Raw genomic sequence first — 14,592 nt, 5'->3', positions numbered from 1 at the left:
TTTACAAATAATTTTTTTTATTACATACAAATATGAAATAGTTCATCATTTAATTCAATCCAGCGCATCCTTATATAGCTGAACATTCCTTCCTTTCATAATGTCCGATAACGTACTAATCCTTTGTACTTCTATTTCACTTTTCACATTTTCCTATTTATAAATCTATAAGAGCATTTTTCTCCTTCTCGCCTCCTCAGGAGTTTTTCATTTCTTACTCCGTGTTACTCCAGTTTAGCTCCTTGATGGTTGGGGTGTGGGAGAAGGTTAACATCACTATTTATTCGACGATCCCAACTCAGGAAGATTCATTACTAAAGGAATTTTTGAGAATGGAGGTATTCCGAAACCTCCCAAACGCAACTACGAATGTTCAAGTGACAATGCTAGGAAAAGGAAAAAAATAACAATCAAATATATATATATACTCAAATGTTAATAAAAATACATTGGTCGAATTGAAAACTTCCTACTTTTTTGAAGTCATTCAATAATAATAATAATAATAATAAAAATGACTCATTAAAAAAAACGCATTAAAACCAATGCATTAGAAAACCCCATATTCAATTTTTTTATATGTTAAGACAGAGCTTAAAACTACCGAAAATCAGTATAATATTGTTTCAGCTCTAAAAAATAAAATCGTTATATCTAAGTAATGAGTTTTATTTACAAAGATATCTTAGAAAAACAAAGAACTGTGAGTGCTTCACAATTAGAACTCTGTAGATAAAAATTCAAAACAGTAATAATACATAGAAAGGATATTGATTTTTATGATTGCATTATTACATGAAAATTTGAACCATTTTCACGACTTTATATTTGCGCCTTTATCTCTTTACCAAAAAAAAAACCCAGAGACACATTTACATTTCGTTTGTACAAGAACAGCTCATACGTGCAGGTGATATAATACGCTGTTCTGTAAACTTGTTCCGTCATTTTTATTTTTAGGAATTTTTATTTCAGTAAAAATGTTATTTCATTTAGGATATTTTGAGTTCGAATCTGGTCCAGCTTGGTGCTTTTCATTTACCACTATTAATTCTATAAAACATATTTCCACGCAACAGTTTTAAGATTATGTACAGAGTTAAATTCTTTAAAATAAGTTGTTTTGATTTTTTCTTTCGAATTCAGAGTGTTTTGTTAGTTTCAAGCATATCTCTTTGTTTTCAAAGCAAATAAACGAGAAGGATTCCACTAAACATCAAGTGGCCATTTGTTGAGTATCAGTTAACTTTTATTTCACTTTCACAAAAACAGATCTCGTTAAAGAAGTAAATAGTCATTTATTTTTCATTATATCATATGTCTATAGTATAGCGTATACTTCATTTATCATAGAATTCATTCTCAATCGTACTTAATTAGCGTGCACACGTGTTGTAAAATGAGAGGGTGTTTTATTATATTCCATAAAAGGAGTAAATTTCTCCTTTCTTTATAAGAGAAACGGACAAAGAATTTCACTAATAGCTTTTGTTGCATCATCACAATATTAGTAATAAGTTTGAAAAAAAACTGATATTCGCTTTGAACTTAACAATTTTTTAACACTGAAAAGCCCAGTAATGATCCCTTAGTGTATTTAAAACTACTGAAAAATTTGGTGACTGATTATTTGCTGTGATCATCGGAAATTATTTCCGATAACTGACCGAGAAAAGCTGTTTTAATTTTTTGATATTTCATCTATTTATTTATGACTTCGAGACTCAATTAATACCAAACTGGTTGTAAAATATTTATGAATTTGGCATTAACTTCCTTAATATTACAAGGAACTGTATAAAACTACTAACTTTTCATAAAATTTTCCGTTTTAAGATGTCAGCTATTATCTTGCTTAGACGAGAAAAGTGATATAGAGTTTCTTTGTAGGGTAAATTTTTACCGATAAGCCTCTTACAATTATTGGCCTGCCGTTATCACCTCAATCCTGAAACTAACCAATATATAAAGGAAAAAAACAGTTAATACAGCTTCCTTTTGGTGAACATTAAGGCTTGAAAATATATATATATATAACATTTTCACAATTTTTTATATTTCAGCTAAGATTATCGTAATCGGTTTAAGTGTTATTTAAATATGGTCCCATCAAGCGCATTCCTGAAACCGAAAGGCAGTAGCACTAAAAGACCTTCAATGGTCGGACTGAATACGAATCGCGCCGCAAGAAAGACGCAAATTTCTTGCTAGTTTACCAAGGATAACCCAAGTAATAATTTTTTCTAATCGATCTGCTAGCGTTCGGAACGCAATCCCCAATTCCGTCCTAAAACAAAACAAATATATATCCGCCATTAAATAAATAAATACTCGCTAGATAATAAGAAAGACCAATCATCAACGAAGTCTTGTTCAGGTACTGCGTTGAATAGGGGGATATGTATCCCCCGATATCCTTGCGTTTTGTTCCACTGTAAGCCACAGCAGTTGACAACCTCTTCCACTCACGAGGCCAACTACTCCTGACGTTTCCATAATCTTTGCCTCTCAATGATTACTGCTTTGCTTTAGATACTGCTTTGATTCATGTTTTACTCATTTTCTAAACGTAATATTTACCTCTGCGATCCTTCTATTATCCACTTTTCTCAGCATGTTGCTAAATACTTAATTTTATATTTTTTTGATAAATTTATTTCCATCGTTATCTCCTAAGATAACGATTCCATTAAATACAAAAAATGAAAAACTGTGGATGTAATGACAATTCCTCCTCAAAACAATGATTTCCGAGTTCCTGAAAATAGTACTTATACTATTCCAAATATAATAAATTACACTGCCCAACAATGAAAATATTTCGGGCTCAAAAACAGCTTATTCTTATGTATTTCTACCTGCTGAATTAAAAAGATCACCATAAAAATGACGATTAACTCTGCATTGGAGACACAATGACATGTCATTTTTTACCCGATCTACATTTTCAGTTTGGGAGTCATTTTTTTTTGGAGTTGTCACACCTTTTATATGACAAAACAACGTTCTCCAGCTGTTTGTGGATTATAAAGATTATTACTATTGCTGTGACTGTGAGTTTCATATTGTTTATGTATTAGTGCAGAATTTCTGGTTTTCGATTGCTTTTGAAGTGAAACATTTCAAAATGCCAAGAAAATGTGTAAATTCAATGAATAATTTTTGTTAAATTTGTAGTGAAATAACATTCACAGAAACGCAATCTGACACCTCTTGTGAAGACTGCCTATCAGCATTATTTTGGTATGAAGGTAGAAAAAACAGGATCAATCATGGGCCGCACATATTTGTTGCAACACTTGTTCAGTTATACTACGAAAATGGCTGAAAAATAAAAAAAACCGATCTATGGCTTTGGCTGTGCCTATGGTTTGGCGGGAGCCTACAAACCATACAGACAACTAATATATCTGCTTGACTCCACCTGTAAAGGTAGGATTATCAATGAAGAAAAGAGGAACAGTTCAATACCCTAATCTTCCATCTGCTATTCGACCTATTCCAGATTCAGATAGTTTACCAGTTCCTACTTCACCCCAAAATTATGAGCTTGAAGTAGAAAATGAAGACAGTGTGGAAGAATAAGAACCTAGTAAGCCTTCCACATCCCATGACTCTGATTTTGACGAAAAATATGATAAACCGCACAGCCTGAGTCAAGCGGAATTGAATGATTTCATTTGAGATCTTGATTTGTCAAAGAAGAAGGCAGAATTTCTAGGGTCAAGATTACAAAAATGGAATATTCTCCGACGTGATATCAGGATCCCACAGTACAGATATTGTCATAGGCTTTCTACTTTTGAGAAGAAAAACAATCTTGTTTGCTGTGACGTTAATGGCTTGATGAAATGTTTGAATTTGAATCATGATCCAACTAATTAGAGGCTATTCATAGACTCCTCCAAGCTTAGTTTGAAAGCTGTATTAGTTCACAACGGCAACCGTTTTTCTTCTATTCCTGTTGGTCATGTAGTTCACATGAAGGAGACTTATGCAAACTTGGCAGTCCTCCTAGACTCAATCAAATATGCTGAACACACGTGGAAAATCTGTGGCGATCTAAACGTCATCGCTGAACTCTTAGGAATGCAACTGGGGTACATTAAGTACTGCCGCTTTATACGTATGTGAGACAGTAGGGGTAGGAAATCACATTATATTCAAGCAGACTGGCCTGAAAGATATCTTAACTCTTGCGAGAAAAATGTCGTTGCCGAGCCTCTCATAAACCTAAAAGAAGTTTTTCTTCCATCTCTTCATATAAAGCTGGGTTTGATGAAAATTTTTGTCAAAAGTATCAACCGAGAAAGACAGGCCACTAAGTATTAAAAGACAAATTTCCTACAATAAGTTATACAAAAGTTAAGGAAGATATTTTTGATGGGCCACAAATTCGACAACTTGTAAAAGATACTGCGTTTGACCGAATTCTGGAGGGGAAAGAAAAGGAAGGAAAAATACGGTAATTTTGGAGGAAGAAAAGGAAAGAAGTCATTCATGGATTTTTGGGCAGAAAAGAGATGAAGACTACAGTCAGTTGGTGACTGATGGTATTTTTGTAGGAGTACTTCCTACAAAAATACCATCGAAACGGATGCAACATGTCCCTTAAAATTCATTTTCTTCACTCACACTTGAACTTCTTCCCTCCTAGTTGTAGAGTTGTCAGTGATGAACACGGAGAAAGATTCCATCAGGATATATCTGTAATGGAACAAAAATATCAGATCCGTTGGAATGAAGCAATGCTTGCGGATTATTGCTGTTCTGTGTGTAGGGATGTTCCGGAACTCACTTACAAGAGGAAAGCCAAAAGACAAAGATCTGCTGATGCCACCACATGATTCTATTCATACCCAACCAACTGCCAGGCATTCTTCCAGTTATTAAGAACTCTTAGAATATAACTGTCATTAAAAAAATGTCAAATGGACTTTCTTTGTTGTTGGTATATGTAATTAAAGTGTATTGCTTTCTCTTAATCCGTTAAAATAAAATACTTCCACCTATTACATATCACAAAAACTAGAGCTAATAAAAATTTCTCTTTGTCATATTCGTCTTTCTCAACCCAAAATGAGTAAAATTTGACTCATGAAGTGAAGGAAACATTCAAAAAAACTTTTTGTTAGGTAGTGTTATTATCAGCGACGGTTTGTACTTCCATTTCATTTTCCCTTCTCTTAAATTTATTACAAAAAGAGCGAGTTCCACTGTTTACATAATTATTTACTTTACAGTTAGTTCTTTTACCACTAATGTAAAACTTTTCAAAATTTATCTGCTTAAATATAAATTTGATAAAGAATTAAAAACCGCAATTTATCAATATAAACTATATACCATAAATGGGTGATAAAAGGTAATAGTAGTTCGGGTCTTGGTTAAATAACATATCTTACGATGATAATTAAGCTAGGTGACAAATAAATTTTTAGATTTGCTTGTAAAACAAGATAATTTAAGAAAATAATCGGATATAAAACTTTAATGGGTGCGGAATGTATCCAAGTGAATGGGGTAATTAACCTTGAACTGGGCCCCAATTTTGTAACATTGTCCAGTGATCCGAATCTTATACATCTTATCCTACTACTAAGTAGGTTATTAAATTACATTTAAGAAGCAGAAATAAAGGATGAAGATACGGAAAATTTTATCTTAATTCGTTCTCTTTTTTCTTCATCAATATTAATCTATTTGTTTATTATTGTTTACTATTAATATAAACAAGAATCAACATTAATAAGATCAATGAAATAAATATTTTAATGAATTAATTCTACAGGCTGTAGTAAAGAAGGAAAAGTATTTTCTGTATTTACGGGTTTCCAAAAATTTGTGAAATAATTTAAATAAATATTTCAAGTTTACATGTTATAAATAAGTTGTATATATAACATTTAAATTCAGTTTTGTTTTTTATTTTCGTTTATTTTATAATAATTATTGGTCATGATAATAGTCAAGATGATAATCAATTCTGAAGATATCTCGTAAAAAAAAAGAAGTTATTTAGTTACAGGGATGCTGAAGTTTTATTTGGAGGCCATCAAGAAAATTGTTTTTATAGTAACAGCTTATTTTAAAATAAATAACTTCCTCTTATTTAGTATAGTATAAAGACCTATATATCAAGGTTAAATTTCATCATACGTATTAAATAATTTAACTGGTTTTAAAAATCTAATAAAAAAAAGATAAAAAGTTAAAATATTCTAGTCTTTCTTTTTGGTTTTTTTTACTGTTATTTTTAACTAATTAAGATTGATTTTTGTTAAAAATATGACGCCGCAAAATATTTTTAAAGACTTAGATGTAAATACACAGGTTTATAGGTTTTGCACATATACGCATAATGATACAAAATAATAGAAAAATAACAAGTGCTAATAATTTTTTTTTAATTTATTCAAAACAAATTGGGTAATTTCGAATAATTTTTTAAGCTTTTTAATCTGTGCAGTTCGTTTTTCTCTGGGATTATTCATGGAATTTTTTTATGTTTTTATTAATGATTTACGTACGACACCATTTATGTTTAAATTAATTATTATTATTAAAAAATTCCAAACAACATTAAAACAACCTTAGACCGATTACTCGTTTACCACCTTCCATTTGGATTTTAAAATGAATATCTACTGTAGACACGCCAGGAAAACTACACATCCCAGTTGATATCATGGTTGAACGATTTATAGTTCTGTTCTATAAATTTATATGCGACACAATTCTGGAAATGGCAAGGTTATTTCCTGAAGAGGAAGTCTGAGCATGTTACCAGGTGGCTTTTTAATATATGGAGAAACAACAATATTTTTGCTGCATATATTTGAGCTGATCAAAACAAATATTATTTAAAAGTAATATGCTGCTCCCATTCTTTATAAAGACACATCTATTTTCCAAGTAATTTTTGGTGCCCGAGGAAACCAATAAGTGGAAGGAATCATGAATCAGTGAATTTTTGTCTGGAACTCTCTAGATTTATTCTAAAGATACATAGACAGTATTGTAACCGTATCTTTTATAACAGTGTAGTTTCATGTATGTAGTGTACTTTCATATAGAGCGTATTTCATGTATGTTTTAGTGAGTTTCATGTATGTCTATGGAACTGTCTGAGTACTTTTTAATATCAGCGGTTAAAAAATCCCAACTTGCTGAGGTGAGTATCGGAAAAAACACTAAAAAATAATTTATAATTTGTAATACTCGTTCATACATACAATATCATAAAAGATAAAGTAATTCTTTATTCCAAATTTTTCTGTTTTCGTATATTTTATATCGAGACAACATATACCACACACACAAGTTCATTCCTTAAAGGTTTTGTTTAACATAAAAGACGGATGTTTAACATTATTTATAAATCGTTCGGTATATGCGCGCTTCGCCAGTTTATCTCAGCTTCTCCGTACATTCGTAACTGTCTGAATAACATTTCTAGGACGATAATTAATCATTAGGATTACAATCAGAAAACACATGGAACTGTAAAATACAGTTTTGAAAAGATGTACCTCCACGCGCTCTCTTTCTACAGTACGTAGAGGATCGATAATTTAGAGTCCGGTTAGCTATTGAACTGTAATAAAAAATGTATATAAAGGGTAATTATAAACCTCAATCTCTTCTGCGAGTAAAAATATAAAGTAAGATTTGTAAGGTTCTTTGCTCGCTTTTTACTGCCATAATAACTAGAAAGGGTAACTATTTTTAGAGAATAATTTTGGTAAAAATAAGTTTAAGTTATCATCGACCAATAAAAAATTAATTTTAATTTTACGCAGTTGTTTACTTTGGATTATCAAATCCACAAAACGATTTTTAAAACCCAGGGAATGTTTTTTAAAACGAAATAAATTTCCTTTTTGTTTAGGATTCTAAAATATTATAGTTGGAAATTCATCATTAAAAAATTCCATCATGTCTTGGATAGGTTTTTATGTTAAATTTTCAGAACAAGAAAAATTTGATTATAAAATTTTGAAATCAATAAACTATAAACTATTCTATTTACCGACTGCAAAGCATAAAAAAAAAAAAAAAAAAAAAAAAAAAAAAAAAAAAAAAAAAATAGCCATACCCTTTTATAACTTATAATAGTATACAACTTAATCTTTTGAAATAAACCACACAAAAAGCGTCCCAACAAAAATTCATATATATTTTTACATAACTTCCTCCTCATCTCATGTTACGCTGTAAAACATGTTGAACTGCAAAGTGTATGACTGAGCGTATATTACGGACTAGAAAGGACTCGTAAAGATCTCACATTCATGGTCTAAGGAAAAATATTTTTCCTGAATTTTATTTTTATAAATAATATGATCTTCAAAAATATCTATCTATGTTATCCTACATTCTCAAGATTTTTATCTAACAATTTTTGAAGATTTCATATTTATAATGTTTTCTACTGATTACTGGATATAAAATTTACAAATTAACACATTTCTTAACCTTAAATAATCGAATTATTCTTTTTTTTTTTAATTTTATTTCATATCTTATTTATTTTTTTAATATAACGTTATAGTTTCCTTAAATTTTGATCCAAATTAAACGTATTTAATGCTTAAATACATTTATTCAGATCTGTTTAATTTTTCTTTTTAAATCTTTATCAAAAAATTCACAAGTTGGAAAATTTCAGACGAAATTTCGTTTTGTAAGAAATTTTCAAGAAATTCCGATTTGTATGTTGTCCTCGAATTAAATATTTAAAAGAAAAACCCAAAATCATTCTGATTTTTCTTTTTTTATAATCTGCTTTTCTGGATTCCAATTATAGGTAATTTAAATACATACATGTTAAAAAATATTTTCATAATTTATATTTTTTTCAGTAACTCTATTCTTTTTAAATTTATGGAAAAATGGTAATAAAAACTAAGAAAAAAATAAAACTATCAGTTTTTACCAGCGATCGTTTTATAAACAATTAAACCTCAGTAGCCTTCTAACTTTATATACCGATAACTTTCACTTATTCTTATACGAAGAAAACATTAAGAGAAAACAGAATAATAAAAATTAACGAGTAAACAGAAATAGTGCCGACAAGATGTAAAGGAGTAATTTTTGTTTCTTCAGAAGAATGACTAAAATATTCTCGAATTCGGACTAAAAGGTTTAATTCTTTATAGCCAAAATTATTAAAAAAATCAAATTATTATTAATATTACTATCATTTATTATTATAATTATTTATATATTTATTCTTGTATTGTTTATGAAATTCATTTCTCTCGGTAAAAATCTGTAATACAGTAATATAATATTAGCGTATGCAATATTACAGTGAGCATTTCGTATTTTTTAGCAACTTATGATACATAATAAATTATATTTACCTATAAAACAGCATTTTATGAACTGGATATCGATATTTTATAACTTTTTTCAGTCTTTCATTTTTTCCTTTTTTTAATTTACTGTATGTGCTAGGTGTTTGTTTCATCCAAGACCTAACGTTCTATGTCATTTTGTCCTGAAAATCGATTAGATTATTTTACAGTAATAATAAAAGCTAGTTCTCTGGAATTATAAAAAATACTATATTAAAGTCTAATTACTTATAGTAAAAAATTCAGAAAATGATGCAATTTAAATTAAATCTCTTTATGTATACAACACACATACAGACGATTACTGATTAAGCATCATCATTTAAGTATAAAATGCAATCTGCAATGTTTATGTGTAACTATGCATCGTGGGAACCAATGGTATAACAACAGGATGAGTAATGCATTTCCCCGTTATTTTATAAGATACTGTAACCTTCTAAGATATGGCATGACTCTTGGATGTGTCAAGTATTTTACGTTGTTTTACCATATACGTAACAGTTAAGTAGTGAACAAAACTTTATTCCGTAAAATTCTGACTTGCGAGTTTATGATTTTAAATTATAATGATACGTTGACGTAATCAATAACTTATATTTATTTTCAAGTTATTAACAGATTACTTTTTTATATTCTACTATTTTATTAGAAATGTTCGCGATTCTTTTATTGCATCGGTAAGCAACATATTAGTTATTTGATAGGTAAACTATAAGCATATATGTAACGGTTATAAAATTTTAATATTTGCTTCAAATATTTAAAATCCAGGTATAAAAGTAATTTTATAAACATATATCGTAATATTTGGAGGTCAAATCAAGGACATAAGAATAAATTCCACAACTTCTACATTAACATTAAATTTCATGAGGTTTCTTTTTCCATTTTGCTGAATTCCAAAATAACTACATAAGAATGCGAGTGGCTGAAGTATGCAAGTAATTTAGCGAAAATATTATAAACTAATTTTTTTTCAATATTTAACTCTCTTAATCTCAACGTACCTTTTACATCCTATGTTCTCAATTATGTATTTTAATATAACCACTTTCATTTAGATATATCTAGCCTACCGCTCTCTTCTAACATTTTACTCTTTGACTCGATGACCATCACGTTTCTTGCAATTTTGGTAGATGTGTAGTCCCACCCCGTTGATTAGACAAAAGGATTATTACGTCTCATTTAAAGGGAACATGTCATTGCAATCACTGTAAGAAATCTAAAGAGAAGTGAATGATAAATATGTTTTTCAAAATATTTTTCTGTAGCACGGTATAGAATTCTTCTAAATGTAAATATTAATCTTTATATTTTGTTACTGGAGTTGAGTCAGTCAAGTGGTTTCCACACTACCGTAAAGGCTACTAGTCCCTTTCAGGTACCGATCTATTATAATAACATTACAGTTTTAAAAAACTTCAAAAAATTCAAAAGATTCAAAAAATTTTTACCAGCTAAAAATTTGTATGATTCTACAGGAAAATAGATTCGAAATTAATTAAAAATTCAAAGCAGATTAGGTGTTATAGATTAATTATATCATAAGCTCAATTTTTCAGGATTATCATTAGTAAATAGTTAAAACAAACTTTCTTGTAACCTTAAAATAAGACTGGGAAATGAACCATTGAATACTAATTTTATTTTTGTTATTGAGAAACTGTAACTAAATGTGAATTTAAATTGGAATAAGTCGTAAATGAGATCGAATCGATATTTATTTTCACTCTAAAACCTATCTACAGGTTTGGTTTTCGGTTTCGTATTAAAGAAATCATAGTTTATTGCATGGAAGATTTCGCAAATAGAAGCAGCGTAATCCCATTATATTTATCCAGTCAGTAATTAGACAGCACTTTTATTCTCAGCGGAAATCTTCCACTCATTCTCAAGTGACGGCTTTGATAATTGTTTTTCATTCACTTACTGATTCACAGTTAATATAGCGCGGATCCACGAAATTTAATATAATCTTTAAACATCTTCTTAATTTTTTAAATGCTAGTTTCATTATTAGGGAGAATGGATCTTATTGCTAAAACTGTTCACCCTGAAGAATTTCAGGTTGGAAGTTTTAATCCAAAAACTTTAAGAAGAATTTTAAGATTGTCGTATCAATGACATGATGTACTAACCGATCTCAGTAACAGAGCTATAAATATCGCTCTAAAAAATAGCAATTTATTGTATAAATTGTAAATCGAAAGAACACTCTGTAAATCGAATAAATGTATATCGAGTCATGCTAAACAATATCCTCCCATTCATACAGCTCAAAAGACATGCGTAAACAAACAAACAAACGAAAATTTCTAAGTTGTAATTGATTCTCTTCTTGATCTATTTTCAACTTCTAATGATGAATTTAAACGACAATAATTTACATAAAATTATGAAATTCCTTTCAAGTTCTTTGGTTTTATTCGTAACGCCTAATCACAATTAATTATAACACAAATCGACTTACAGGCTTCTGAAAAGTGGTTTTGTTGATAATTGGATGGTTTGACCAAGTAAAATGAAAGTTAGGATAAACTGATGAGAAAAGAAGTCTGTATGAATTTTTACTGGAAGGAAATATGTTCATTGATATAAAGGTTAAGTAAAAACAGACAGAGTTAATTAATTTAGAAAATAGAAGACAGAAACCGAAGAGGAAAAATAAAATTACGTTAAATAAAATTGTAAATATATTAAATGTAGGATGTATCAAATAAATTGAATTAAAAGACTTAGAAGCATAATAGACAAGGAATGTAAAACTGAATCAAACCTATTAACTGACTAGGAAAAAAAAGAATGCATAACCGTATTTAAATTTTTCTATGTAACTCGAAAAAATCATTTTCTTAGAAAAAATTACAAACACGTAGGTCACTTACAAAACAGGGCTGAAACTTTTTTTAAATTCGAAATATATATACAAGAATATCCGTTCGAAAGAAATATCTTTTTTTGCCGTAAATTGCATACTCTATGTGATCTGTAAGCCTACTTACGTGATAAATGTAATGAAAGTCGGATACTTTATTCTTCAATACCATTGAAAAATATCCTAATATAATTTTTTAAATCATATTTACTAGATAAAGAAGAAAATTAAAATTAGTTATGAATCTAGTTTGTGATCTCACTGATGGGTTCAACATTTCGTCTGTCTTCTAATATTCTTCAGATTCAACAATTTTTGTTTTCTTATTAGCGAATAAATAGCACGCTTACAGTTGGGCACAATGAACGAACATTTTATAGGGTATGAAATCAATCTATCTGTTTACCGGAAATCAATTCTTGTATATTCCGGTTGAAACAATTAAATTTTACCTTTTTGCCACCGAAATCATTAATTATATCACTAATCTAGAAATACGTTTTGATTTGACTATTTTGCTTGTCTGTTTGTTTATAAATGAAAATTGTTTATAAATAGAGACCGGATTATATACATTTGCATATTAAGCCCATTCTCACCGGTTATTGCATATTTTCCTTAAAATCTAGTAATGATACATATTATCGCTTTATTTACAATTTTTTTCGGTGGGTAACTACCAAAAAAATGAAGTCTTACGTTGCAGCCGGCCAAACCTATTAACCGCACGGTTCTTACAGCGCACTTAGCAGCCGCGCGTCTATTGTTTTGCTAGGGTAATATTATTATGAGGCCAAGTAAAACACAAACTCACGCAAGAGAAGGACGGACGATACCGTTCTGCGTCACGCATGCCTACTGCAGTATTCCTCTCACTAGGCAATTAAATTACGCATTTTATTGTTAACGCGTTAATTGCATCAGTTTAGTGTTTTGGTTGTTTGTGTAAAGTCTAATGTGTACCATGCCTCCAGAAAAAAAAAGTGTTTTCGTGGATAGCAAACTATCCTGGAATATTTACATACGACGGAAATGTTTTATATTATCGAGTTTACGAGAAAAATATTTCGTGCACAAAAAAGTTTCAAATAGACCATCATGTCAAGATGCGTCTTCATATCGTAGGATTGCAAAAGAAAGGCCCACAACAACTTGTAACAGCGGCAAGTAGTAGATTCTCTTCCAAAGGTAAACAAAAAAACACTTAGCATAGATTTATGTGAAGCATTGTTTATAAGTAATATTACTCTTCACAAACTTACAAATCCTACCTTCAAAGATTTTTTGCAAAAATATTGCTTGAATTAAAATATACCAGATGAATCAACATTGCGTAAAAATTACACACCAACAATTTACCTGCATATTCTGGAAGAAATAAGCAATGAATTCAAGGACAACATTATTTGGATTTCAGCTGACGAAACTACCGACATTTATGGCCGTTACATTGCGAATTTAATTGTCGGTGCATTAAAATAAGAGCCCTCTTCTTCCTATTTGGTGGCCTGCAAACACCTTGAATAGACAAATCATTCTACGATCACCAGATTTGTGAATGAGGTTATTAAAAAAATATTTCCTGAATCTTCTGCAGATGAAAGACTGTTTATATTTCTCTCAGATGCTGCTCCCTATATGATCAATGCAGCCAAAGCTCTTCAAGTATTTTATCCGAATTTGATTCATGTGACGTGCTTTACTCACGGAGTGAATCGACTCGTCGAAGTACGATCCACGTTTGGGAATGTAAATAAACTGGTTTCATCAACAAAGAAAGTGTTTCTTAAGGCGCCTGCTCGCAATAAGGCCAATAAAGAAAAACTGCCAAATCTGCCTTTACCTCCCGAACCAGTGGTAACTCGATGGGGAACGTGGATTGAAGCTGCACGGTTTTACAATGAACATTTCGAGGCCATCAAAGGTGTAGTAAACGACTTCGATAGTGCAGAAGCTATGGCAGTTTGTCAGTCCAATGAAGCATTTAACGATTCTAGTATTAAAAAACCCTAGCTGTGATTAGCACTTATTTTCCCACATACCTTCGAGTATTAAAAAGCTTGAAACTCAAGGTTTGACGTTGACTGAATCTATTCAGTTAATGAATAAAATCCGTCAAATGAACTCCGCATTGCCCGGGGTATTCCCGTGTATTCTTTAAAAAAAATTTGAAAACGTTTTAACAATAACCCAGCCTTTGAACCTTTGTGTCAAATTGATAGTTTTATTAATGGGACGGGTGAACTTTTGCCAGAAACAATAAGTGCTAACATAGCTCCCAAATTAAAATATTGCCCAGTTACTTCAGTGGATGTGGAGCGATACTTTTCCACTTAAAAATATTTT

The 14,592-nt window shown here is 30.2% G+C and overlaps 1 pseudogene; it reads left to right on the top strand.

The window, feature by feature from the left end:
• Window positions 1-11,396: 11,396 nt before the first annotated feature.
• LOC142326935 (uncharacterized) lies at window positions 11,397-14,259 on the top strand (annotated as a pseudogene).
• Window positions 14,260-14,592: the final 333 nt, after the last annotated feature.

Source organism: Lycorma delicatula, chromosome 6, assembly GCF_047948215.1.
Source record: "Lycorma delicatula isolate Av1 chromosome 6, ASM4794821v1, whole genome shotgun sequence".
Classification (NCBI taxonomy): Eukaryota; Metazoa; Arthropoda; class Insecta; order Hemiptera; family Fulgoridae; genus Lycorma; species Lycorma delicatula.
Note: the sequence above shows the minus strand (reverse complement) of the source record. Positions and strands in the feature narration are given on the sequence as shown.